This window comes from Streptopelia decaocto (genome assembly GCF_964273445.1).
Source record: "Streptopelia decaocto genome assembly, chromosome: 1".
NCBI classification, from domain to species: Eukaryota; Metazoa; Chordata; class Aves; order Columbiformes; family Columbidae; genus Streptopelia; species Streptopelia decaocto.
In genome coordinates, this window is record NC_138663.1 from 40,281,893 (window position 1) to 40,291,203 (window position 9,311).

The following is a 9,311-nucleotide window of genomic DNA, read 5'->3' on the forward strand; positions in this document are numbered from 1 at the left end:
TGGAGCTAATAACACGTAATTACCAACCTTGCAGGGCTGTTGTAAGGACAAATTAACCAGTGCTTGTGTGGGTGTTTGCAGATGAAAAGTATGATATTAAGACTAAATATAATGATTGAATATTACAGAAGAGAGTTTGTATTTATTATAGTGATTGAATATGAGATGAGAGCACTGTGTGGGTATTTATTTCTTGTGCAGTAACAAGTATTTATGGAAGGTGGGAAACAGCGAGAGCTGAGTTTGGGGTAAGTGTGAAAGAGAAGGTTAAAGTTAATCTTTAACCTTATGGCCTACTGACTTTCTTCTTCACCCAACTAAAGCTAATGCTGAACAAGAGACAAGAGAAGAGAGGAATGAGAACAGGGCCAAGCTATAGATGAAGGGAATGAAAAGAAAATACTACAGTTGAAAATCATGATTTCTAAGAACAAAAACACAAAAACTGAATGGGAAAGTAAAAGCTAGGGCAAATGGGGACAGAGTAGAGAAAAGAAACCTCAGGGATTCATGGTGTTAAATTACCTCAGTACATGGAATTACAAGAAAGTAAACACCAATTTAAAAGAAGCATCAGAAACAATTGATGGAAAGCGTGTGCAGGGAAAGAAAGAGAGTGGCATGGGAAGGAAGCAAGAGGTGTTCCTAATTATTTTTGGTTTCATTTCTTTAAGTGTAATGGCATCGTTCTTTCATTTCCTATGTGTTGTGGAGAGGTACTTCTCTGCAAACCTTAAAGATGGTGTCAAGTATTTTAGATGCTTTTTCCATGTGTGCCACAGGCAGGCTGGTGAGAGTTAAGGTGTGGATGCTTTTGTCAGCCTGAGAATGGCCCTGTCTGGTTTCATTTGGCTTTCATGATGTCTCTAGAGAATTAATGGAACAAATTCATTTCCATCAGCTCCAGTGAAGCTGTACCAGGAGCAAATCAGACCCCTTCTCCCTGCTAAATGCAGCTGTTGCCCTGTGGAACCCTCATCCAAAGTCTGTTTCAGGTTAAACCTGGAATGTTTTGTGATTAAACACAAAAAAATAAAACCAAAGCTTAATTGTTATGATCTCTTATTGAGAACGGTATGTGGGTGTGCGAGCTGCCTGGCAGAGTGGCAAGGGGAGGTGGACCACGAGAAGGAGTAAGTGGTAAATAACCACGCCACTGCAGTGTTCAGGGAGCCTGTTTGCCTTTCCTACCTCTTGTTTGCCCTCTGTCATCCCCACCTTCCCTTCTCCAAATCTAGGATGGATCCAGTTCTTCGTCTGGTCTGTGTTTCACATCTGTTCCTTACACCCCAAAACTTATTTTGGGCTGACTCACCCTCATCTCAACTCACTGACCTAAATTAATCTTTTGTGTAATTCAACCGACTAAAACTGACGTAAATGGAGTTACATCAGAGCTGAAATTAGCCCAGTCTGACTAAAATAGCACTTGCCTTTTCTACTGAACCATTGCTTGTCTCTTCCTCACCTCCACCCACGTATCATGATTTTAACATTTCTTTCTCTTCGTTGCTCTTTCTCTTATCCCACTGCCATGAGAAAACTGTGGTTTTGATGGCCAGTGTTGTCCTCCCTTCTCCAGCATCCTGTCCTCCTTCATCCCCACAGCAGAGGCTGTCAGTCCCTGTTAACGAACACGCCTTGCCTGTGTCCAAGTCTATGAAAGAACTGTTCATCTTCCATCAGATTTTGCTGTCCTTCATGACAGAGATCTAGAGATCTATCTAGATAGATAGATCTAGAGATCGTTGACTGAGCTCAGAGCCTGGTTGCAGTAGGCACTACATGTGCCTGTAGAAATGATAGTCTTACTCCAAAGAATTTGCAAGTCAAGAGTGCCAAGAGTGAAGTCAGGCAAAGGTGAACAGATTTGCCAAAGGTAGCACATCGGGACAAAAGTGGAGCCATAGATGTCAAGCTCCAAGCTCCTCTTCCTTTTACATGACTATGATAATGTAGCATTTCTCATCATCTCTTACAACCCCTGTCTTTGGGCCCTCGCATGGTGGCTAAACATCTCCTCACTTTGTTTCTCACCCCTTCTGGCTCACTAACTTCTTTCAGCTTGCCACTGGAGCCTGCTCATGTGGGCTAGGCTTTCTTTCCTCCTCTTGCGAAAACCCTGGCTGTCTGCAGCACGCTTTTCTCTCATTGAGAAGTATTTCGTGTTTGGCAGTGTGCTCCATCATTCACATCTGGGTATCTCTTTGGGGCAAGTATTTATTCCATAATTACCTTAGCTTATTCGTTATCATGGAATATATATCTGCAGTGTTATGCAAACTGTAAAGGCTTCTAGTTCTAAAGGTCACCATGGGCGTACCTTGTGTTTACCTTCAAAATGCAGATGAGCTCAGTACAAAAGGGACTGGCAGGCCAATGAGTAGATGAAGGCAGGGACTCACCCTGATCTAACCTATTTGCAGGGCAGTGTTCATAAAAGTAGGTTACCCAGTGCTGCAGACAAATAACTCAGTCCAAACTCACCCTCTTCCAGCCAACTGAATTGATTCCTCAGCATTTCTGTATAGTCCCATGGCAGTATATAGCTGCATGTCCTGGAGACCCAGAACAGGAGCCTATCCATTTCTCATCCCACATGTCAGGCCTACCTCGTCTGCCATGCTGGGACTCACATATGGCACTTCTCATTCTTCTTTGGGTATCATGACTGTCTGTCATTCTGCAATGTTGAGTGCCAGCCAAAGCTTCCTGGAGGTGATGGACAGAGGCTATGATGTTGACTTGACATGGTGGATTCAGCCTCGAGCTTAAAAGAGCTTTGCTGCAGCTAATGCCCTTCAGATGAAGCCTACCTGGAAAGCCACCATGCTACCTAGTGGCCAAGGCCACCAGTACCTCCCTCATATCTCTTGTCACAGTGTTAGCCCAAGCACTGGCATGATTGCTACTTGAGCTGTAAGTTGCTATTTGCATTGCTCTGCAGTGTTGAAAGAGAATCACGAGGCAATTACCTTACATGAGGGGATGAAATGACCCCACTACATCCCACACACAACTTGCAAGAAGAGTAGAAGAATAAATTAAATGTTTGTGAGAAACACAAAATGCTAAGCCATTAGTTGCAGTCCTTCCCAAGATCATCCACTGCCTAATTGCATTTCCTGCCTTACTGTGGCTTAGGTCAATTCTCAGCATGGAAAAAAAAAATCCAATCATTGCTTCCTCTGCTAATAGCAGAGCTAATAGCACAGCCATGAACACTGGACTCTCTCATCCTGCTTGTCAGAGCAGAGATACTCTGGGAGGGCTGGGGATCTGCCACAGGCTGCACTCTTCCCCAGGGGATGCAGCTGCTTCTCCAACAGGAGGAAATAAATACAGGAGGGTGGGGAAGAAGGTATGGGGGTCTGACAAGCAGAAACATGTTACTGAGCCAGCCTTGTTCGAAGAGTAAAAGGAAAAATGCCCATGATCCCTATCAAGAGAATATGTTTAGAAGATACCACAAAAGGATGTCATGGCAAATAGAAAAGAGCAGGTGAGGAGGATAGGCTAAACACAAGGAGAGATCTATGGCTTCTCTATCATCAGAAGGACAGGGAAAAAGGAATGTGGGCAAGCTCAGAACCACAGCCTATTTCTGCTGCATCTTCTCCCCCTTCCTTCCTCTTCAGCATTTTGCATGACAGTGCAGCTCGGTAACCTACTGCATCCTCAAAATAAAGAGTAGTGGGAGACAATCTGTCTGAAAAATACCACTTTGGAGAAAAGAATCTCTAAAATAGGATGATCAAAGTGTTCAGATATTAACAGACAAGAATGGTTTATGAATCTGGATTAGCTCAGAATCCATTTGATTATTTTTAAACCTCTAAGACTGAAAGCTATAAATCATCCTAAGAGAAATGCCACTTATTTTAAAATGAGCAGCAAAATCTTTATTAACTGAGTTGCAAAAGAAATGGATCTAAAAAGAGGCACTGGAGGAACATACGTCCATTATGCATTTGGGTTTTCCGTTTTGGAAGAATTCAAAATCAGACCTTTCTGCCAATGCTGATCAGAAAATACAATCTTATAAGCCTGAACTCAGGTGGTCGTAGACTCAGGGAGGGACAGCCTGGGTCACCATCCCTGTGACACTGTCTCAGAACCAAGACCATCACCATGCCTCAGGCTGGCTCACTTAGAAGCTCTTCTCTACTGAAGTCCAAGGTAGAGGTGTCTCCTTTATCAAAATGTAGGCACTGCTAGTTACCCCTTGTGTGGCTTTGGGGTGGTCAGAGTGCACCTCTGCTTGCAGCAATGTTATAGTCTGAGATAAAAGCTGCTGTGCAGTGTATCAGTCAACCTGATGGATGATTTGTCCACAGAAAAAGTAGCCAAAACAGAGATGGGGGATGTAACCTGATACATGTTTTTTTAATGGCCTTAATTCTGGATTCGTATGGCAAAAAATTAAACAGCAGATTTCAAGCGTAACTTCCTGTAAAGTTTTGTTTTCACACCTACAACACGTCTCTCTGGAAACAGCCTTTCAGGAGGGAGGTCTGGTCGGCTCCTTTTATTTGTTTTCTCTGACTCACGGGAGTCACTTGCACCCATTCCATCTGCCTTCACCATGGCGTTGCTGGACAGAAACACCAGCAAGTGAATGGCAGGGATCTTCTGGAGCTAGAGGTGCTTCTGATATGGTATGAGCATCTGACTTCTCCTTTACGTTGCCTCTCTGGATATTTTTAAGCTGAATACACATCAGAAGCCAATGTATGCTAATCAGTAAAAGGCATTTTCCAAACCCAATAAATACACTTCTACTATATCTTAAAATCTGGATGTATATTTCTTCATGTTCATGAATCACAAATCTCCAGGTCTAAGCCTACACTTCAGCCTTCTGCATCTGCCTTCAGAGGGTTCCCTTTCTCTTTCCTATGCTGCTCCCTTCGCACAATTTTGCATTTATTATGGGGCTGAGCTGCTTCTACCTGTCCCTTTTTGTGGTCTAGGGCCCACTTCTAACTTCTCCCCATAGTCAAGCCTTACAGTTCTATTCTTTCCCCCCTCCTTATAGAAAACAGTGCTTCCTTTTTTTGTTCTTTAAGCTCCCAGGATGGCCAGAACTTTGTGGACACCAGAGCCTCATATTGGCTTCCCCCTGTTCTCCTCTCCTCCACTGATTATGCAGCTTTTCAAATCAATTTGTTCAGTCTTGGACATATCACGTTCTTGCATTCCTTCTGCTGACTCTCTCTTTTCCACCACATAACATTGGGACATCTTATCCTTGTAATCAGCACGTAACTCCATCTCCCACCTCATCTTGCGGCACTGGCTGGTAGCCTGCTCCACCATATCAAGATTGTCCCTTTAACTGCTTCCTGCCAGGCTGCTCCCCATCCCTCCCTGCTCTGCCTGGGACACCCACCCCAGCCTTCTCTATGTGCTCCACTCCTCTCCCCATCAACTCTCACCTGAGCATTTTTCTCTCCAAAGAGTGGGTAGCAATGCACACTGATGGGTGCCCAGTACACAGGTAAGTACACGATACTGTAAACTTGTTGCTGCCGTAACTCCTCAGCGCCCCCATTCCTGGTGTTCCTTTGTCCATAAAACACACTGTGATTTGAGAGCTACATAATTATAGCTGCAATTAAGCATCCTATTCAGAGACTGCATTGCTTATTCCCCACTATTTTCTTTAGCAAGAGCTTCCATTCAGGGTTTGGCTCATATACAAAGGGACTCTACAGCTGTCTTTTTGGGTTTTTTTTAAATCTCCCTGCTCCTTGCAGGAGAAACTGAAGTAAAGGTATGTGATGTTGGTTTGGGTTTTTATTTCTGAAGCTCTTCCCCGCAGCAGTCCAGTGAAGTACAGCAGTATTGTCCTCATTTCACGATGGGGAACTGAGGCAGAGCAGATGTCTCGGCCAAGGCCCCACAGAGTAGCTCATCTGAATTCTGAGCTGCAACCAGATTTGAGTCCTTGCCTATATGGGAGTTGAAAGATTAAGCAAGAGACCTGGGTCAGCACTATTTCTTGCAGGAAACTGCCTCAAGCTGTTGCCTGGTGAATGAAAGCAGGCAGGGAAAATGGCTAAAGGCCTTTCTGTGTGTGCTCAGTCAGCAAATACCTTGCTGCAAGAAATGAGCCCGTGAACACAGTTGTTCCTTTCTGCTCTCTCTTCGGAGGAGTCTCTGCTATTTACTCTCACATGGAAACAACAGCTGAAAAACTGAGTGGGAGGCCAGAAGCACTTGACTCAGTTGCGGCAATTCTCCAATTCAGCAGCTAGGTTTTCTCCCCGAGGCAGTGTAATATGACAGAAAGGAAACATCTGAAAGCATTTCTTCATCCCCTGAATTGCAGCCTGTCACTGCTGCTGCACAAGTGACACACCTACCTTCCACCGCCTGCAGCTCTTTGGGTCACTGGAGGGAGAACGGTGAAGGCAAACGCTTTTTCCTCTCCACCCTGAAATCACTTTGTTTCAGGCTTTTTAGCTCTGCCAATACTTGGACATGACTAATGCACCCACAGCCCTTGCAAGTGCAATTTCAGAGTCAGGACCAGCAAAGCGCGGCTTGCTGTGCACGTAATAGTCTTCCCACAAACTCCTGGATCGCAGCTGCAGAGAAGAGAGTTGGGGAGACGTAATCTCCACCAAGCCTTTATGAGTCTTGCTGTGGTGCCAGCCAGCACAGGGAAGGAGTGTAGTGTTTAGTAACAACAATGGCACAGGCACCTATTTATTTACCTTTCCATTTCAAGACCATGGCAAAGCCCCATCACCTCAGGCTGACCTGCAGCTGGGACTCTGAGAAGTGGAAAACACTCTCTTGTATCCTCCATCCATTAAGCCATCCTCTTTTTTTCGCAAAAGTCGTTTTTAACCAGTTGCAACTTGTTATGGAGGGGGGAAAAAAAAAAAAAAAGGTAATATGGTTGATCAGAGACATTTTGGTAAATCATGTTGTTTTGTTTTGTTTTGGAAGATACCACCCCTCTCAAAAAAAAAAAAAAAGGCTTCTGCTATACAACTCTCAACCATTTTATCACAAAATTATACTTTCTAATATCTGCCAGTTTTTACTCCTGTTTTGCATGTAGATGCTGACTGCACTTGGGAGAAATAAGAAGAAGGTGAGGGGAAAGGTATCAGGATTTTATTCCCAAAGAGCTGAGCATATAAAGATTTACAACAAGAGCTTGTAGCAGTTTATTTCACAAGAAAAACACTGCTGGGAAATTTGTCAAAGAATATATCATGAGGTGGGCTATTTAGGGATCGGAATTATACCGGAAGGACTGGCAAGAGAGATGTATGCTCAGGACAAGCACAGTTACAATTAATGCTAAATACAAGGTGGCATATCCTTATCTAATGCACAACCTGCACTGCCTCGCAAAGGAAAGTGAAACAATTAGGCCCAAGTAACCAGAATATACGTGGGAAGTGTTTGAAGGCAGAAGAATTAACACACGGTAATGGGGCTGGGGGAAGGTTACAATAAGAGGTAATATTTCCTGATACGTTAGTTTACATCCTTTGGAAAACATTTTGGAACCAGACCAGAAAAGTAAGCAAGACCTTAACCAGGACTTGGCTGGGATGACACCCAAACAAAGGTGAAAAGCAAAGAGACCCAACCCTGTTGATGCACACGCAGCCCCTCCAGCAAGTAATCCCCAGGAAGAAAATAAATCAAAGGGTTGATAGTGCATTCCCGCATGGATTTGCAGCTGCATCAGCTGAGATTAAAAGCAGCCTTCCCATTTCTTCTTTCTCCGGAGCCAGTGCTAAGGGCAGAGAGCAAAACCTGAGCTGAAACAACACTGACCACTCTCCAAGAGTGGAAACAGGAATTCAGTCCTCCGTCCCAGAGGAGCAGGGCCATGCACAAGTATTTCTCCCCACCCCACCTGCCACTTTTCTTCTTCTCCGCTCCTGAAGGGTTGGGTTACCTCTGTGACGGGGAGGGCGGTTTGTTTGCACAGTCCTTCTTACCAGGCTTTGGGGTGAGGCTGTCAGCCAGAGGGTCAGGGTATATCAAAAGGGACAGAATCATCAAACCTTATAAAAACTCCATATAAGAAATACGCTTGGATGGAATGTGTTGCTGCAATGAACGGGGAGGGGGCACAGGACACGTGCATGCATTGGGAAAGGGTCTCTCTCAGCTTTTGCACAGCTCCTTGACCCTGCTTATCATACCAACACACAGACAACACTTTGTCTTTTAAAGTGAGAGATGGGGGCTGAACATTTCATCACAACAAACTGAAAAATCTCTGCTGTTTTTACTTGGATGTGGGAAATGTTTGCTTGCTTTTAAACATAAAACTAAACATATATTTGTGAACCTACTGTTGCTTTCATGTGGGAGCCTTAGCTGAACACAAAGGCTTACATTGTGGGGCTCTGAATGAATAGAGCCCCTAGGATTAAAGACGTTTTATTTATCCACATGTCAAGTAGCAGGGGTGAATGGCAGCCTCTGGTACAAGAGAAAAAAAACAGTAGTTTAGTGAGCACTGGAACTAACAAAGTGTATTTGTATATTGTGGTTGATTGATTAGTCCAGGGGTGTCAAACTCATTTTCACTGGGGGCCACATCAGCCTCGCAGTTGCCTTCAAAGGGTCATGTATATATATACATGTAATGTAAAACATGTATAACATGTATATACATGTAATGTATATGAAATGTAATGTATATATAATAATGTAATGTGTATATATATATAAAACATGTATATACATGTAATGTAAAACATGTATAACATGTATATACATGTCATGTAATGTATATATAATGTAATGTATGTATAATAATGTAATGTGTGTGTGTATATATATAAAAAACATGTATATACATGTTATACATGTTTTACATTGCACAGTCCTAAAATCACGTTTGACCCTTTGAAGGCAACTCATGTATATACTTGTAATGTAAAACATGTATAACATGTATATACATGTAATGTATATGAAATGCAATGTATATATAATAATGTAATGTGTATATATATAAAACATGTATATACATGTCATGTAAAACATGTATAACATGTATATACATGTCATGTAATGTATATATAATGTAATGTATGTATAATAATGTAATGTGTGTATATATATATATATATATATATATAAAAAACATGTATATACGTTATACATGTTTTACATTACACAGTCCTAAAATCACGTTTGACCCTTTGAAGGCAACTGTGAGGCTGATGTGGCCCCCAGTGAAAATGAGTTTGACACCCCTGGACTAGGGCGTCTAGGCTTAAACTTCATTTGAAGCTTTTCATACAGATCAGGCACTTATTAGT